The sequence below is a fragment of the Nanorana parkeri genome, unplaced genomic scaffold (assembly GCF_000935625.1).
Source record: "Nanorana parkeri isolate BGI_ZX_2015 unplaced genomic scaffold, ASM93562v1 scaffold458, whole genome shotgun sequence".
NCBI lineage: Eukaryota > Metazoa > Chordata > Amphibia > Anura > Dicroglossidae > Nanorana > Nanorana parkeri.
Genome location: NW_017306726.1, coordinates 1,074,064 through 1,094,064, shown reverse-complemented (window position 1 = coordinate 1,094,064; position 20,001 = coordinate 1,074,064). Strand labels below are relative to the sequence as shown.

The window sequence follows — 20,001 nt, the reverse complement described above, 5'->3', positions numbered from 1 at the left end:
AGACCCTCGACATTCAACCCATGGCACTGCATTGAGGCATCTATTGGTAATAAGTGGAGGACTGCCTCCTCTGTATGTACGCGTGTGAGGGTTACTGTATTGTTTTAAGCTGGCCTTAGTGATAAGGTGACTGTAGGAAGGATAATGGCAATCCCATAGTCAAACCGTATTTTTCTTACTAGAGAGAAGTGTGAGCTTTGTTGTCTGTAACACCCAAGTGTTTATAGTGATTGCACTGGGTGAGTCAATTCTGACCTAGTCAGTCAGCTCCCCATAGTCACAATATACTTTGCTCATTTCAAATTGACACACTGGGGGGAATTTATCAAAGCAATTGCGACAGTTTTAGCCTCTTGGATCATTATTTTTATGTGCAAATTTGTCTTTTAACATCTGCCCCTGTTGTCACCAGAGCTTGCACTACTTTTTCAACTGCACATTTTTGGCACCTGTTTTCATCTGCACGTGTTCTGGGACTGTATGAAACTTGAGCATCACCTAGGAAAACAATCACAACTTATGAAGTCCCCATGACCACTTCTTCAAGAAGCGACAGTAAAGCTTTTTGCCTGAAGATACCAGTCTTCTTTCCTGGAATCTATTAAACCTAACAACATTACACTAGCATCATAAATCTGGTTCAAAGTGCAAGTTCAAACACTGACAATTGCTATGATAAATTACCCCCCACTGTATTAAGTATAATAAGTAGATGCCCAGATAATGCTAGATGTTGACTTGTAGGCACATATCTGCAGCAGACATTGGTTCACTGAAGTGAAAATCCCTGGTCTATATAATGCATCTCTTCGTTAAAGTCTTGAACCCAGAGGATGAACATGACCAGCACACAAATTTCAAAAGGAGAGGTTAGCAATTGTAAGCTACATATTTCTCCATGCACAAATGTCCTTGAAGTATGACTGTTAAAAGTATTTCTCAATCCGTTGTATCACTGTCATCTCTTTTTCCTCTAAATATAGACTAGAACTTACTAATATCCTGTAATTGATAAAGAAGATGTGTCCATACAGAAGAGGTTCTGTTTATAGATCGGGCTTCTGTGTTTCCTGAGGATTCCAGGGTAAACTCTCATCTGCTAGTTTCTTTTTGCAGAGAAGCTGCATTGATTCTGAGATGACTTGCCTTGGTTGTAATCCATGTGTTTTGTCAGAAGATGGCGTCTGTAGCATGGCTTCCTGTTTTTCTTCCCTCTTGCTGAAAGTTGTAGCTTCTAGTAAACTCCACGGTAGTTTGTTTTCTGAATCCTATTTGTGTTTATTTATTTTGTGTGCCCCTCTGTACATGCTTTACATTTTAAGACTATACATTAATTTTCTCCATGAATAGATTTATTGCTGAAAAGCAGAATCCTTCAGGAAGAGCTCACTGACTCTCTTTATTGTTTTACAGTGAATTACAGTTCCTGTGGCTGTATATGAACACTGAATTTTCTTGTTAGGGGAAAAAAACAATGTGCTTACAGGCTTTCCAGGATGCTGAGGGATTGGTTCACCTCAGAGTCGGGTCTATGATGGTATACAACTCATTACAGGGTCAGTCCAGTTATGATTTGTTTATAGGCATGGGTGGTGGATTAAATCACTCATGAGCAGCTGAGTATTCTCCACTATTCTTGCAGCATCTCTCCACTAAGTTTCTCAGTGTGGAGTAGTGGAGTATATATTGTATACATCACAAGTGTTGTGTAGAGGGCAGTGTAGTGTGGATTGTAGAGGGTTTTGTGGGATGTGTGTATTTATATACATATATATATGTATGTATGTATGTATGTATGTATGTATATTTATATTGCATCCTGGCACCTGGCTTTTGTCAGCCCGTTCACTGTCCCCCGCCTCCACCTTCTCTGCTGCTCTGCTCCTGTTCTCCATCCCTGCAGTCTGTGTCCCCTTTGATCCACGCTGCTCTCTCCGCCTGTATCAACCGAGGCAGCGGGGATTGGAGGGGACACAGACCGCTGCAGCCCTTGCCCAGCACGGACTGGCTCCTAGATTCAAAGCAAATTTGTCAAGCCCTGGAGTAGAATATATAAACAATAGCCCAGCATACAGGGTATAATATATTAAAGTATGTGTGTGTATCGACAAAACTTTTCCTTTATGGTTTAGAGTAGGGAAAGATCAGAACCCTCAAGTTGTATTGCTGCCCGTGTCACCGCTGGGGAGTTGCTTTATTTTTTCCTGGTGACCAGAACAGAAAGTGATGGGAAATCCAATATTTAGAGTTGTCATCCAAACAAGAGGTAAGGTTAAGTCTTCCAGTGGGGGCGCCTGTTCTGGTTACAACTGTCTAAAAGGGTAATTCCCCTTGGTTTGTATAGATTTCCCTCTCACTTCCTCTTGTGTCCCTGGGCAGAAAGTTAAAAGAAATCCCCCCGGTATCAGCAAAAAATAAAAGTACAGGCATTTTAACCCTTCCTGACCCTATCCAAAACAAAAAGTAAAATAAATTATAATGTGCTTGAGATGAGGGTGTTGGGAAGTTATGGGTGACCTTTTTTAATAGACCCATAAATGACTGGTTCTCTTTAAACTGCCTTGGTAGTTCTTGTATTAAATACAGAAACTGTTCTCTGGCATTCGAGGCAAGCTTTTTAGAGGTTGGCATATGTAATAGTATACGAGCGTGAGTCAAAATGATCCAAACTTCTGTTGGCTGTCCTGTCTTATCGGCGCTTTCCGTTCATGGCTATTGTCTCCCCAGTCACTGCTGTGCAGGTCGGAACATGTGACGTCCGTTCATTTGTAACTGCGGTGCGAGAGAAAAATGGATGCCCCACTTGTGATTTGCACGAAAGAAGAGCAGCTGGCAGTGATTCGTTTTTTGTGGTCTGAGGGTGAGCCTGGCGCCGTTATTTATTGAAGACTTTGTGCGCAGTATGGAGAGAGTGTTTTGTCGGGAAGAAGTGTATATGAATGGATAGAGAAGTTCAAGGAAGGTCACGCAAGTGTTAGCCATCAAGAAGGAGCTGGACGCCTGTCCACGGCTGATGACAAAATTGAGCGTACATGTGAAATGATTCTATCAAATAGACGAGTGACAGCGGATTATGTGGCAAGCAGCCCTACGAGGATGAAGATTCACCTCTGATGAAGAAGTGAAGACAGCGGTGCATTTGTGGCTCACAGCTCGGCCTAAAACATTTTTTAATGAGGGTATACGAAAGCTTGTTGACAAATGGACAAAGTGTATTGAAAAGCAAGGAGATTGTCGAAAAATTATGTATTTTTGTCTTTTCTAAAAGTTGATTAAAATTAGGGATGTCCCGATACCGATGCTACCATCGGAATCGGGCCCGATACAGGGCATTTTGACAAGTACTTGTCAAAATGCCCCGATACATAGCGCCAAAGCTTGCGCTATGGTTTTTTTCTTTCTTGCCGAGCGTTGCGTCACTGCTGCTCCGGTGGGTGGCGCTCCAGGTGGGGTCCTAATTTAGGTGGCCGGAGACTGACAGATGACCCCGCTCGGGTCATCAGACATGGTGTGAACGTCCACAGTGTTATCTTGGTATACTTTAAAGCGTAACTCCATGAAAACATTTATTAATCCTTGCTCTGCAAGGGTTAAGTGCTCGTTGGTGTCTAGGTTCAAAAATAAAGTTATACTCACCCAAAGCTCCAAGCCAGCCAACTGTCCCAGTGCTCCCTCCTGCCTGTCACCTCCACTACAGCATTGCAGTCTTTCTCAGTGCCCTCTGATGCATTGATTTCTGGGACTTTAGACTGCTGCAGGGGAGGGGGAGAGAAGCTGGAAGGGCCGATTTTAGAAGAAGCCGGCTTGGAGTATTGGGCGAGTATAACTTTTCTTCACCTTAGACACAAACGAGCACTGCAAGGGTTACTACAATTTTCCTGGAGCTTTCCTTTAATTGGTGGACCTTTATGGATGTTAGCACTCTTCCCTTTGGCTCAAACTAGCAAGATGATTTCTGGGGAAGCAAGAACTGTTGTGCTTCCTCAACAGCATTAAAGAAGGTGGCAGGCACTCATCTACTGTTATCCCGTTAATTCAGGAAATTTCCTAGGAAAACAGGAACCAGAAAGGATACCTTAGTGCTTTTGCTGCTCTGCGTTGTGATTTATACCCTAAGCGGCTCCCTGTGGTCTTGTTTGCAAGGAACTAATTAGTCTGTCATGGTTCCCTGCTTTAGTTCTGCTCTGCATTTACCTGATAGTATTCAACACCATTTTAGCCTAGCGAGTGTCTTACACCATCAATCACCCTCTGGAAGAGTCAGACACACAAAAAAAGTTACTGTATATAGAGGATATGGCAGCAGTGCCTCCGAGACTCTGAGAAAGATTGAAACTTCTTCCACTTACAGAAGAGGCTGTTCTGTAACTTGCATCCCTCTATTCCATTAGAAAGCCGAGGTCTGTTTAAAGTCTTTATAGGAAATATATGCTGGTATGAATTAGTAAGCATTCAACAGCTCAGGGCTCTTCCAGGAACCATAATGAACCATGGGCTTTGAAATCCTCAGTATTAGTAAGCGGAAAGATTTTGTTTTTTGTTCCTAAAAACTCAAAGTTCCACTGAACGTTTAAGGTGTCGATGTATCTTAACTTGAGTTGCAACATATACTGTATATTGCCATGTATGGATTTAAGGAGGAACTTTATTTCTCCCTTTTAAAAACAAGCATTAAAACTAAGGAATTTGTAACTTATGCTAAATGCATTGACCATATTGTCTTCAGCTTCACAGCAAACTGGGCCACACTATATATAATTATTATTTTTTTTGCTTAGCCTTCCTCTGGGTCACCCTCCGAATGTGCTGATTTGAGGACTTGATTTGTACATTATTATAATTTTTTATAGTTTAAACATTGCTTGATTGTGATGTACTTTAAAGGAGAATTATTGAGCGAGTGAAATAAACTCTTTCCAATAGTTTGAGCCAGTGTGTGACGCTGCAGGTGTCGCACACCAGCTTCATAGCTAGACAACTGAGCGATCACAATAGGGCTGCAACCAACTAATCGATTAATAATAATGGGAATAGTTGTCTCATTTTTGATTAGTTGGTTGGATCCCCTAGCTCTCTCCTCCGCGTTGGGAGGAGGGCACAGCAAGCAGTGGGCGGGAGCAATAGCAATAGCCAGCCTGCTATTGGCTATTGCACCAGCCCACTATTTTCATTCAGCTGCCGTCTGCAGAATCATGCCACTGGCAACTGTCCTTCCCTGGCTGAAGCTTTTCAAGCGCCATGTTAATATATTAAATACAATTATTAAAAGAAAAAAATAAGGTGGGAAAAGTCATTTTTTGTTTTGGCCTGACAAATTCTGCTGCTGGAGGTGCGTTGCAGTTACATTCATTTCAATGGCACTCCAAATGTGCCTCCCACCCGCAGTGTGAGCGTACCACATTGGAACGCATGGTAACGCAATGCTGTGCGTTTCAGTGCAGTGTGAGTGCAAAAAATTGTGCGTGCAGTTTTATTCTGAAGTAAACTTTGTAACACTGCATTTGTATATTTTATTTTAAATTAGGGATGGTATTTAAATTTTTTCATTTTAATAAAAAAAAATATTTGGCCAACTAATCGATTTATGAAAATCATCATTAGTTGCAACCCTAGATCACAAAGCACTTATCACTCGGCTCACAACTTCTCCCTGCAGAGAGTGGTGACTGTCAGTCACCGCTCCCTGCTGGGATTTCACCCTCTCCGATCCTCCTGCGCTCATTGTAGGGACAGAGAAGGGGAGGGGTCAGGCAAAGCTGGCTCATTTCATTATAGCTGTTTAGTGCTGATTTTTGTGTCTGTTTGAGGTTTCCTTAATAGTGTTGTCCCCTTCGCTTTGAGCAAAATATATCTGAAAGACAGGTTCTCGTTTGCGTTCTTTGCCAAGGTAAACATTCCTGTCATATTTCCATGGAAAGCCTGTTTGAGTCATTGACCAGCATATAGCTCTCAGGTTTTTAGTCATTGATTTTCCTTGAGTATATGAAAACCTTCTGCTGAGAAGTTTTTGTGTGTAGTTCTGGTTACCCAGCAGGTCGGCCCCTCTTGACTGATTTCACACGGTACTAATGTTTCCACCCTGCTTCAAATAAATGGTTTGAAACATCTTCTAGCTTTCTGATGATCTGTATTCTGGTTATCTTGTGTCTTTTTGTACTGAAAAACAATTCCCTTTGCATTCATCCAGATCTTTCTTGGTTAATGACTTTTTATAGAGTAACACCACATTTGCTGACTTCACTGAATGGTAAACCGCTTACAGGCCGCTCTTGACTTTATTTTATTGTCTTTTTCAATTTATTCGGAATAGAAGACCCATGGGAAAAAAGATGCATAATATTTCAATTTTGTTTTACCTGTTTGTACAAATCTCGGCGAGTGCAATAGAGTTTCTCTTTTGAAAAATGATTTGCAAAAGTTGTAGTGTGTCCATGTTGAGTCTTTTCCCTGGAAAAAAGTTATTCTTTGGCAACAAGGTTTATAGAAGAGTTCTTTTTGTAACTAACAGGTTACTGAGGAAACCAATAAAGCAGCAGTAAGATTAGATAACACACGGAAGTGTTTGTGTTGTTGGCATTTTTAAAATCTCTGGGGGGAAAACAAAACTACCCTTGCAGTGGGTCTTGCCTCGTGTAAGGGTTGACTGCTTTTTTTGTCTATTTGTATTGTGTAAAGGACTTGCCCGACCCACTGGAGATGGGCTTTAACGAACAATGCACTTTAACGTGTGTTTCCGAGGGCTACCTGGCTGTATCCCAATGGATACGCGCGGCAAATACGCCCCAAAGAAGCTCCTGTACTTCTTTGGGCGTAGGGCGTTTTGCAGCGCTGTAAAACTCCCAGGTGGGAACCATGCCCATAGGCAACCATTGGTTTTCACATGTTGAGCGTTTTACAGAGCGTAGGAACGTGCTGTAAAACGCCCAGGTGTGAACTAGGCCTTAGTCTCCAAAGAGCAACGCATTCCTATGGGGATCTTCACACCTGCGCATTCGTACATGCACGCCGAAATGCACAACACGGGAACAAGTACATTCACAATTCCTTGGCAGATTTCAGTGTGTTCCGTCTAGGGATGCACCTATACTAGTATCGGTGCCGAGTATTTGGGGCGAGTACTCGTACTCGCCCAAATGCTCTGATGCCTAGCCCGATACTTCCGGTATCAGGAAGCCGGGTAATGAGTCATTATACGCTGCCCCTGATTGGCCGGGAAGCCGGCTCCATGCTCCCTCGTCACTTGTGATGAGGGAGCATGGAGCCGGCTTCCTGGCTTCCCTGCCCGGCTTCCTGATTAGCCCGGAAGCTGGCCAATCAGGAAGCTTGGCGACCTGTAATGACACGGTGCCCGGCTTTCTGATTGGTTGGGAAACCAACTTCATGCTCCCTCGTCACCTCATGACAAGGGAGCATAGAGCCGGCTTCCTGGCCAATCAAGAAGCTGGGCGCTGCGTCACTACACGGTGCCAGGCTGCCTGATTGGCCAGAAAGGTGGCTCCCTGCTTTCTCGTCACCTAGTGACCGAGAAGTATAGGGATGGCTTGCCTGCTAATCGGGAAGCCGGGTGGCGAGTCTTTACACGCTGCCTGGCTTCCTTAATGGGACTTTTGGTATTTGGTATCGGCGAGTTCCGGGAAAAAAAATATCGATACTGAAAAACCAGTATCGGTGCATCCTTAGTTCTGTCCACAACCTGCTGTAGCCACACGCACGTTTATGGACGCGTCTATTAGAATTTCACATTTAATCGCACTGTAATTCCAAGCACCTTGGTGTGAATGGAGGCTCAACTGTACACAACTGTAATGATATATGCAGCTATGATCTAATGTACATAAATAGTTTCTTTTTATTAAAAATATGGACTTTTTCCTGGCCTTTAGTACTTTGCAAAACAAAATACACCACAAATAAAGTCATACTTAGCTGCCTTAAAACTGAACTCTTGGCAGATATAAAAGACACAAGCAAACGTGGCTCTGTAATCATTAAAGCGTCATTTAATGTATTTTTTTTTTAAAAGCAAGCGGTGTAAGTACCTTCATTTTGAACATTTTAAAAAAGGAAGTGGGGGTGTGGAGGAGCGCAAGGAACCAATCAGTTGTGCTGCAGTGCAACAGCCATGCTAATTGGATGAGCGAGCAGAGTGACCGAGATGAACTAATCGTTCTGCTGCTTCTCCTTTCACTGTCCAGCCACAAGGTGGGGACCTGTAAATAACAGTATAACTTCAGGAGAAAAGAATCGAGTCACTTCCCCTGCTAGACAGGGCTGTGCTGTGAGGCCGAGCTGTGTAAATCTCGGGACTGAATAGGCAGACATACAAATCCTTTGACGGGTAAAACCACTTTTATGCATGTTTTTCATCTGTGTATTTAGCTGCTCGTCTGGAGTTCAACTGTAAACACAAAAGCTGGAACTACATGGAAGGGGTGGGCCACTTAAAGTGCTGCCTGTGCAGATCAGTGCACAATCTCAGCATGGAAAGCGCTGGCATTGCGGTGCTGGAGGGGATTACCTGCATGGCAAGTCTGCCATAACGTGCTGATATGCTCTGCATACTACCGCCGTATGGCAAACACCACCTGGGGGCCCAAAATGTCACGTTTTGTGTTTTGACGATTTACTATCCGCTTTAATATTGATTTTTTTAAAATTTAAATCCTTTTGTGTTGGAACGTAAGAAACATGCAGTGGATGAGCTGGAGAACTTCCCTCCTGCATCAGATCACGGACTATAGGAAGTGGGGGATACTAGTGCACTACAGCAGCGCCTCTTGTATGCATGTTCAGTTCTCACTGGAGTGTTTCTTTATTATAAATGCACATAAGCGAGCTGTTTTACTTGCTAAAGGATTTGTATGGCTGTTCTTCCATTTCTGAAATTTCCATAGCTCTGCCACTCCATTATACTGTAATCACACAAGTCCGTATAACTGACTGGCACTTTGTGCTCCCCCTTCCCTCAAGGGCAAGGGTAACAAACCTCCGGCCCTCCAGCTGTGCTGGAACTACAAATCCCATGAGGCATTGCAAGATTCTCACAGCCACAGACCTGACTCCCGAAGAGAGATGCATCATGGGATTTGTAGTTTCAGCACAGATGGAGGGCCGGATGTTTGCTACCCCTGCTCTAGAGACTTACTCTCATTGCATTTAACATACATTTCATTTTGTATTAATCAGCACAGAGCTGCATTAGCATGTGTACTTTGTCTCTTTCCCAGAATTCAGCTTCAGGCCCTGTGCACAACTAGACGACACCTCACCGCGCGGCAGTTGTGCACGATTCCACGCGGTCAGGAGTTGCTAAGGTTTGAACCAATGGTGTTGTGGGTGCCCAACAACACCAATGGAACCCCAGTCGCGCAGGGTGGATCGCGCGGTTTCCCGCCCATGCTTCCGAAACACGATTACACGATACTAAAATAGCCGTGCGTCGTGTATCACAAGAAAAAGGTACATATACCTTTTTTCTGCGAGTGCTGCGCGGATGTCGCCCCATTGAAATCAATGGGGCCACGCAGCGATCGCTGCCTGCGTTGTGCTGGACCACGCGATCCCGGATCGCGGAGGTCTGCACCGGGCCTTAAGGAATTGGGTATTACTGTATATGCTTCCATAACTGTAGAAAAGTGCAAAATGTGCATAACAAGACTGTGTTTTGTTCAGCCCTGAAAAATGTTTTCAAATGTTTTGCTGTAAAAGGCCCCTTCAGGCAGAATGCGGTGATTGTTTAAGGGCTTCATTTAGATAGGCGTGCACTTCGGTAAAATGACCCGATCCCAGGAGGGACTGCTGCTGCGTGTAATTGCACACTGCAGACTGTTCGACCCTATGGAAGGACACGGCTGCACGCAATTTCATGCAGTCACACGCTCACTGAAACCTGGATGGATATGCAGGTTCGGTTGTGCGTGTGAGTACATGTAGTTGTCCGCAGCTCGGTTATCCCATAGGGAAGAACAGGCTGCTGTGGGCAATTACATGCAGCACCTGTCCCTTCCGCGGTCCGGTCATTTTACGGGCGTGTATGCTGTACGGACATGCAAGCCGACCTGAATGGGCACTAAGTCTCCCTTCACACCACAGGCGCTCAACACAAACCTGTAGCTGGAAAAAGTACACAAGCTTTTTTTAGCGGCAAATCAGCGTGATTTGCCCCTTTTATCTTATTGAGTCTATGGGGATAAATCACACTGATCCCCCCACCCCCCCTCCCCCCCCCAAAAAAAAAAGTTAATGTTTTTTTTTGAACAGGGGCTATAGAAATAAATGGGATTTCTTGTGTTGAGCTCTCAATCCTAGTAATAGGAAGCAACAGAGATTTGTAGTGAAGAGGAAACTTTTTGACTTGCTAGTATGGAGGAAAGAAGGGTCTTCCAGGCTTACTTTACCTGCTCATGAACAAGAAAATATCTGTTGATGCAATGGATTTAGGTCAGTGAAGCATAGCACTGTACTGTCAACTTCAGTGTCCAGAGGGCTCTATATGGTTTAGACAGCAATGTACCTGTCAATTGTGCCTAAAGCTTTACCACTGCTAAACCAATGAGAACGTGTGTACATGCGAGAAACATCTTGATTAACTCGGGCAATGTCAAGACACGTTGTCATGGTGAACAAAGGCAGCCGCTCAGTCTCTCTGCTCATAAGTGATTACTGTTTACACAATATTAATATTCTTTGTGTAACCCTGACCTCATCATTGCATAGAATAGCCCCTGAAGTGTAATGTGATGGCAGGTTTGAACAGTCGCTCGGAAAATGTGATATGTTATTAGGATATCCTCTCTTCTTTATTGAGCCTGAAATATAAAGCCATGTAGTACTTTATTATACAGTGGTGTGTGATCACAATTACTCATTTGCATTAAAGGCGACTCTACCAGAATAAAAACCAAATGTTAGCTTGCCATGAAGAGAATGCAAGATATGTATGTATTAGATTTTCTATTGGAACATAACATAGCTCACACTAATATACAGTGAACATTAATACATAGATGTAAAGCGCTGCACAAACTGTTGGCAATATATAAATCTATATAATAAAAATAATAAAAGACATGCTATAGTAACTTGCAGGTTTCAGATCAGTCTCTTTGACCCTCTGCAGCTTCACTGAATCTCAAGCTTAGGCTGAATATGTGGCATTGATTCGTCCCCAAATGAAGATTACATCAACCATTCGGGTTCCTGTGCTCTGTTCACCTGTCAAATGCCAGACCTTCATGGCTGGGGAGCCTCGGAAGAAGAAAAACTGTCACTGTAACTGCTTCAAAAATGTTAGCTGTTGTTCAGCTTTAAATTGTTAGTCCCTTTATATAAAGTCCATCTAAAGCTACAAGTGTATCTAATACGACCCTCTCCACAAGTTAACAATGCTAGCGTCCAAGGGTGGCACCTCTATCCATACTGAGGAGGACTGAGCGTAGCCATCCTAAAGCTGGCCATACACTTTACAACCCTCGCAAGAATTTTGTCTTGCAAGGGTTGTAAAGTAATTTAAAAAACGTACGATCTGCCCATCATGGACAGGCAGATCGTACTTGCGATCATCGCAAGTCCGATGACTACAATGCTGAACGAGCAGTGTGCGCGTGCGCACAGCGGCCCGTTCGGCAGTTGTCGAACAAGCACGCCACTAACCTGCCGAGAATCGTACTTTTTCCAGCCTGCTTGTTGGACGGAAGACGTGCGATCGTACAGTAGAAGCGGTCCCACGCCTTCCATACACTTTGCGATTACCGTTACAGTGTATGGGCACCTTTAGACAGGAAGTGTGTTGTTGGCCAGATCACCAGGTGAAACTATAGGGAGGGAAGAAAAAGCATAAAAAAGAAAAACTAATGGAGTCACCAGATCTAAGTATTGGTAATCTGCAGTATATTACATTTTTGTGATACATCTTTTAAAGTCAAATTAAACGTTTTCCCTTGCAAGTGTGGCTGCCCCCAAACTGCAAGACTTAGGTGCTTATTTATGCCTAGTGGACAGGAAAAAAGCTATTTTACTTACCTGGTCCCTGCTCCCACCAGCTCCTTCCAGGCTGCTGGACTGATTTTCTTCCCTTCGCTCTGGAGGTCTAAGGACTGCTGATATTATCAAGTAAGGTGCACACTCCAAAGCCATACATTGTATAGGAGGAAACCGAGGGACAGTCCACAGTCAGAGTGTAGGGGGGTGGGGTGGGGAGTGCCAACTAGCTGCCAGGTGAGTGGGGATCAGGTAAGTAAAAATGGCTTTTTCCTGTCCCCTAGGCATAAACAAGCAGTTAAAGGAGAACTAATGGGGTCAGTGTTTTTCCCCATAGTTCTCCTTAGGGTAACGGGAGGACACAAACTACAGCTCGCGGTATACTGAGACGCCGCAGCCGGAGCGGATCCCGACGTAGATGACGGGATCCGCCCAGCTGCGTGAGTGACAGCTGGCTCTGCCTATCTAGAGGCAGAGCCAGCTGTACCCGCCCCCTCCCCCGTCCGTTCCGCCAGTCAGCGCTGGCAGATCGGAGCGGGGAATCCAGCCCCTCCCCCTGTCACGGCAGAGAGCCTTTACAGGATCGAGAGGTGAGCGAACCTGGTATGTGTTCGCTCCCCTCCCGATCTACTGAGCCGACCTGTGACAGTCTCATTGTCACAGGTCGGCTAGAACTATAAGGTGAGTGAAAAGCACTCACCTCATAGTTCCCCTTTTAATCCTTGCAGTTTGGTAGCAGCCCCACTGCAAGGGAAAACTGTTAATTTCTCAGGCTTTGGATTGTAAACACAATCTGGAATGTGCTCTCTGGTTTGTGCTGTTTAGTTGTTGCAGCATTTGTTCAGAAGAGATGCAGTTTGCATTGGTTGCCTTTTAAACAGTACAGATTTCTGCATGAAATACACTATTTAAAACATGTCTACACCAAGTTATTGAGTTCAGATGTTTCCAGTATTTTTAATGCTAATGCATACAACGTAAAGACATTTTAGATAACTGCGTGCTTCCAGCCTTGCGGTCACAGTTTGTACGAGGTCCTTTTTCCGTTCCATCATGACTGTGTTCTGCCCACAATGCCAGGTTCATAAAGACTTGGTTTAACATGTTTGGTGTGGAGGATCTCGAGTGGCCGGCACTGAGCCCTCAACCTTTGCTAAACACCTTTTGGAAGGCACATTAGTACCTGATCTCACACATGCTCTTTGGCTACATGGGTACACATTTCCACAGATAAAACCTTGCAAGCAGACTTCTCAGAAGTATGGAGGATTTTATACCTGCAAATGGGGGACAACAACTCCATATTAATACACATGGTTTTGGTATTGGATCTCCAACAAACTCATATGGGTTTGTTGGTCAGGTGTCCACAAACTTTTGGCCATACAGCATCAGAATTATTACACTATGCAAACCAGCTAGCCAGTGTCGCCTTGATGTTTCCTTAACAGCACAAACTGAATGCTTGAAAGCCTACAAAGGTTCTCCTATCCCCATATGTCTTAGCTGTCTGCCTAGGAACGCTGAGGAGCTTGAAAGGCTTTTCATTTGCAAAGCAGTATAATATCATTATACATTGGTTATCTTGAGATATAACGTAGCAGCCAGTGACATTTCCCCAACGGAGAGCTGCCCACGCAGGCAATATTAATCAATAAAAATAACAAGCATGTACATGACGAGAATTAGTTTAGGCGAAAAACAGGGACTGTGCAGTATCAGCAACAATTATTTAAATCTGCATGAGATCTGTGCTAGCGAGATTTGCCTCAAGCTACAGACTGCAAGACCAGAGCTTCTCTTCTCCGTAAGACGAAGCCTTGCGGCAGTCTGTACAGGGAGCCTGTTGGCAGCACTGTCTGTTCTGGAACTGTGGGCTGTTGGACACTAGAATGAGATGCAGTGGGCTTAAGAGCTTGGCTTTCATCAGTACAGATCACCCATCACAAAGACTGCAACAAATCAATCTAAAGCAGACATCAGGATCAGTTATATAAAATAGAACATTTCTGTCAGTGAAGATAGTATGGCAGGCATTGTTTTACATAGCAATTGTTTTATTCTGAAATGTCTCTGGATTTTCACAATGCATTACACTGACATAGAAATACACATAGGTAAATCTCACTGTTTTATGTAACTTAAAGAATTCTAGGAATGCACCGATATATCGGCCGCGTAATGCACAAAGTGCCATTTTCTGGCCGATCTAGCGCTGTATCTGTTCTTACTCTCCTTCCTGCTGGGCGCTGCTCTGTGTCCCACCGGGGAGGAGAGAAACTGTCACAGGAGGCCGAGCGCTGCAGGAGGAGAGCGCTGTGAGCGGTTGGCGCCTCTCCTCCCAGCACCGCTCAGCCTTCGGTCACAGATCGGGACAGCGATGTGGGCGGAGACAGCTTGCAGTGCTGTCACAGTAGACTGAGCTCTCCTCCCGTACCGCCCAGCCAGGTACGGGAGGAGAGCTCAGTCTCCTGTGACAGCACTGCAAGCTGTCTCTGCCCACACCGCTGTCCCGATCTGTGACAGAAGGCTGCGCGGTGCGGGGAGGAGAGACGCCGACCAGCTTCCTGTGACTGCTGTCAGGAAGGAAAGTGGGTACTTGCAGTCAGTGATCGCTGAGTGTTTGTAAATGAGGACAAAGTATGGTTACTATATCCTCAATTATGAATGAATGGGAAGTGATCTACATCACCTCCTGTCCATCCATGATTGTGGTTATAGTAAACATACTCTGTCCTCATGTTATGAAAGAACAGAAACACTCAGTATAGAGGATCCCTGTTCATTGATGACAGAGGCTGCAGAAAAAGAGATTCAGGGCTCTGTGTTCTCAATCACTTTTTCTATTTTAAAAGGGAAACATCAGGGGTGTTTTAGACCCCTAATATTTCCCCACAGCCCCTAAAAGTAAAGTAAAAAATTAAAATATTTAATTAAAAAATATAAAAAAATTAAAAAGTTTTCATAAAATATTTGAAAAAGTTAAAATAAAAAACATTTTTGGTTTCGGCCCGACATTTTTAATTATTTCGATTTGTGAAATTTTCCTTTCGGTGCACCTCCTAAAATATTCCATTCTTTTTAAAAATGTGATGTAACAATATAATTGCTACACAATTCATTTCAAAAAATTTCTTTCTGTAATACCGGCAACAGTTTTCAGTTTGTAGATGGTATGTTAGACTCCTCAGCCCTTGCTCATGTAATTGTTCCATTGCCTCTCCCAGAAGTCAGTACAAAGCTGGGGCCTACAGTAGAACTCCGGCCAAAATGTTTTTTTCTTTTTAAGAACTCCATGGAAAAGTTTTACTAACCCTTGCAGTGGGGGCTACTCCCACATTGGGGTTTAGGTGATAAAAAAAGTGTTATACTCACCCAAACTGCCGAGCCGACTACCTGCTTCTCCATTCACTGAAGCGTGTCTCCTAATCTTCTGCATAGATGGAATGTTCCTCAGCGTCCTCACGTCTATACACTTATATACAGCGTGGTGACACAAGGATTCTTAGACCGCTACAGAGGAGGGGGAGAGGGGGTCTAAGAACGAGACGGCTGGAAAGATCGGGTGAGTATAACTTTTTTTAAAAACAAGCTAACCTAACGAATTAGGTTAACCCGTGCAGTGCTGGGGGAGCCCCATTGCAAGGGTTGGTAACATTTTTCCCGGAGTGCAAGGAGTACTCGCCCAAATAATTGGTATCGACGCATCCATAATATGCAGAATTCAATGGAAGAACTTGCCCTTGTTGACCAGTAAGGTTTCATCTTTTATTCCCTGGGGGAACAAGACAAGGAGTCTGATTGGTTACTATGGGCATGTGCCCTTTTTTTTTCTTTCCCTTAAACAAATACACCCCCCCTTTTTTTTTTTTCTTTAGCCCCATTTATACTAGGGTGTGATCAGGTGCTTATATATGCGTTTTTAATGGTGTCCTAAAAACATATAAATGCATCTAATGATTTTCAATGGATACATTCACAACTTGCGTTTAGATTGCTTTTAGATGCAGTCAGTTTAGCAACATGTAGGAAAAATAGAAGTCGGGTGCATCCAGGAAACAATCTGAGCTTCTAAACACACGTAAACGCAAGAGATGCCTATTTGCTGAAATCTAATTGGCTACTTCAGTGGACTGCTTCAATGGACAAAGGACAGATGCGTGTAATCGTGTGTGAACGCACGTCATGTTAAGCATCTAGAAGCATAACAAAGCCTCTTGCCTGTCAGATGTTGCAGAACGATCTCGGCATAAAAACGCAAGTGGAGGGTGTGAATGAGGCCTTATTAATGCATAATCATTGTAGAAATAACAACACTGACACAGGTGTGAATTAATCTGCCAAGTGAGAGGCAACTTGTGGCGGTTATTGCCAGTCTAATGAATCAAGGTGTGATACCAAGGTAAGAGGAGACTCGGCTACCCTTGCTCATTTTTCACTGTAATTGCTTTACTACATGAAAAATGCTTCATAAATATAGACTGCTCTCTGTTAAACATTCTCAGACTGCAAATAGGGTTCTCTTTCTCTCCAATGTCTTTCCAGTTGTTGTGACCAGGGAAGTAACTTTATTACTGTTTTTGCATTGTAGGGAAGCAGCTTCTTAGGTCCTATTGACTTCTAAACCAGTTGAATGTTGTTATAAAGGGGTGAAAAGATAACTTTTTATGGGGTCTTTGTGGCCTTAAGGGCCGGTTCACACCACAAACTTCGCGTTCCAGTGCGCTCAGCCTTTGGAACGCAAAGTGGCCGGCTCCCTGCTTACAGGAGCGGGATGGGGCAGTGCCCTGCATTGAAGTGAATGGCACCGCAGCCACGCCCCCCTCACCTGGAGTGCGATCGCCCGCTCCCGGAATGCAGGCACATTAGTGCCTGCGTTCTGGTCCAGTGCGCTCTGCAAAAATACTGCAAGCACTATTTTTGCATATCACACTGAACCGCGTTGGGATCGGAGGGAGATCAGCACTCTCTCACTTGATGTCCTCTCCAATCTCTGAATGCGGAAGTGGTGTGTATTACATCTCTTCTGCATTCAGCTGTCATTTCTCTGGCTGCTATAGCCAGAGAAGAAGCTGATGAAGCAGATATCTGCTTCTTCAGCTACCCTGGGGGTCCCCAGGTGACATTAGTGGTCCTCTAGAACCCCTTATATCTTCATAAAGAGGACCTGTCAGTGTGCCCGTGCTATCACATAGGGGGATTGTTAGCCCCTTATGTGATAGCAATAACATTAAGTGTAGAAAAAAAAAGTTCCAAAAAATTATTCACATAAAAAAAATGTTTTTTTAAAAACATTTTTTTCTAAGTCCCCCACCCCCACATATACGCACATACAAACATAGATATGCGCCGGGTCCACCTACGCGGAAAAAATGACTTGTGCCGCACATGTTACATATAACCGCAAACGTCAGAGTGAGAGCAATAATTCTAGACCCATCAATCATTGATTAGCTGTAAAAGATTTTAAATAATCATCATTTTGGGTATTGTAGTTTTTGTGGTCTTGCTATTTTAAAAGCTTGACCTGTTGGTGTTTGATATTTTACCAAAAAATTGGTTAGTAATAAATGTTTCCTAACATAGTGTGGGAAACATTTTTTTCCACAATTTTTGATAATTTTTCCTTAATATAGTAAAAAATAAAACCCCCAGTGGTGAAGAAATACCACCAAACAAAATCTCGATCTATCACCCAAAGATGGTATAAAATTAATTTGAGTACAGGGTTGTATGACGGAATAAATGTCAGTCGATGTACTGCAGGGCTGAATACTGAAAAATGGCCTGGACAGGAAGGTGGTTTAACACCCCGCTCTTCAAGTGATTAATGTAATAGCGCTGAATACTGAAAAATGGCCTGGATGGGAAGGGGGTTTAACACCGCGGATGTCAACTGGTTAATATAAAAACATAATTTTTTTTTTATACAACCTTTGTCAGGTTTTCTTTGCTCTAAAGGTACACCTGCCGATTATCACTCAAGTGCACACTCTTCGCTCAGCACTGGAATCATCGGAAGCCCTCCCCTCTGCGGGGTGGCCTTGCGATGATCGCAAGTACGATCTGCCTGTCCAAGACGGGCAGATCGTACGAGATTTTAATTACTTTACAACCATCGCACAACCAAAGTTGTGCGATGGTTGTAAGGTGTATGGCCAGCTTAAGGCCCTGTTCACACCTGTTACGTTTTGTCGCGCGTTCAACGCTCTATGAACGCTCTACAAAACGTACAAACTTGAAAATCCCATAGTTTTCTATGGGTATGGTTCACACCTTTCCGTATTTCAGCCCGTCTGAACGCGCTACAAAACGGCTTACGCCCAAAGAAGTACATGTACTTCTTTGGGGCGTTTTGGTCTCACGTTTCCATTGGGATACAGCCAAGAAGCCCTCGGAAACGCGCGTTTGTCGCGCGTTTTTTTTACCGTGAATGGCGCGAAACGTGCGACAAACGCGCATATTCAATACGCCTAGGTGTGAACCCAGCGTTAGGTAGATTCACCCTCTTTTTTTCTAACCAGGTGATAGAGAAGTCCTTGGATAATGCGCACTTGTTTCTTCTTCATCCCCATTTCTCAGGTTACTGTACACTACTTGATATTGGAGACACTTTTGTCTAAAGTGTTTCCTCTTTATTAAGCAAATTGATTTACTCCAGGTACTCGCAAGCTTTTAATTTCTGTCTGTCGCAAATGAAAGTGCTCTGAAGAATCGGACTTAATTTTTCCTTTTCCCAGATTGTAAATGTTGTTGATTACACAGTGAAAGTAAATTGTCTGATTGATTAGTAACTTGCAGGGATACAGAACCAGGGATTTTCTCATTGATCTTCAGATCTACTAGTACCCCATTTCTAATACTCTTAATTGCCTTTTAGCAGATGATATTGAATCTTGTACCGAATGGCTGATCATTACTAACTTTGCGGCCTTTCCCTCAACCAATTTATCTTGTATCGAATTCATAGTTAATGTTTCAACCTTTTCTCAATCCATAGGAAATCCAATGTTAGACTCTTAATTAAAGTAGCAGATGCTTTACCCACTTTGTCTTGTACATTTGCTGGCACAGGATGGGGTCAGAGTGCGCCTGCTAATACACAGAGAAGGAAGTCATGTTGTGTGTCCTGAACTAACATTGAGATATTTTGTCAAGTGTAATGAGTGAAGTGAGAACATTATTGCTGCAGTGGATGGTGAGCCATAGTGGTTTCCATTATTGTAATTCCTTCTAAACTACTCAAAGCTGATTGTTTCTTTTTTTTTTCCTGTAAATTAATTTTTTTGCACACCTTATGTCTTTATACATTGGGTAGTTGACTGCCGCTGCCAGAAACTTACCCAAGCAATTCCTTTACCATTATTTGAAGCTTAAAGGGTTATTAAACCCTCAGCAGTTTTTGCATATATCTACTGCTAGCAAGCAGTAGATATATGTAACAAACCCCCAAAACTTTTGAAACAGGTTTAAAATTACCTGTGTCTTCGCCGTACACACGGACATCTGAAGATTCTCAGGCGGCCGAAAAGGATCTTGGGGCGGGGGTGGGCGCATGCGCAATTCAGATCTGCGGCTGGGAGACGAGGAGAGACACAAGGTAAGTTAATGCAGCAGCGTGCACCCGCACAGTCTCCGTAGGATTGGTAGTGCCAGGAAGAGAAAGGAGTCAGCACTGGATCGGAGACTGGCACCAGCACTGGAGGGACAGATGAAAATTACAGGAAAGAAGATGATGATTGGATCAATTCTGGCGACAGGTAAGTCGCCAGGATCGCTTCTGTTGTAAAGCCGACAGTCGGCTCTACAAGTTTAAACAGACTCCCGGCGGCAAAAGTCGCCAGGAGTCTGTTTAAACAGCCCCGATGCTGGCGACGTACACTGTACGTCGTCAGTCACGAAGGGGTTAAGTAAGTCCTGAAACTAACATGGGGGGCAGGGGGGGATGGGACATTTTATCCTTTAATGTCACTTTAACTCCAGATTATTATGCATGCTTGCATTGGTCCGGCTTGGCCCATT

At 43.7% G+C, this 20,001-nt stretch overlaps 1 protein-coding gene across 1 annotated transcript in view; it reads left to right on the top strand.

The window, feature by feature from the left end:
* Positions 1–20,001, top strand: part of MAD1L1 (MAD1 mitotic arrest deficient like 1) — a 685,198-nt gene that overhangs the window by 87,391 nt on the left and 577,806 nt on the right. The gene's annotated exons all lie outside the window — the stretch shown is intronic.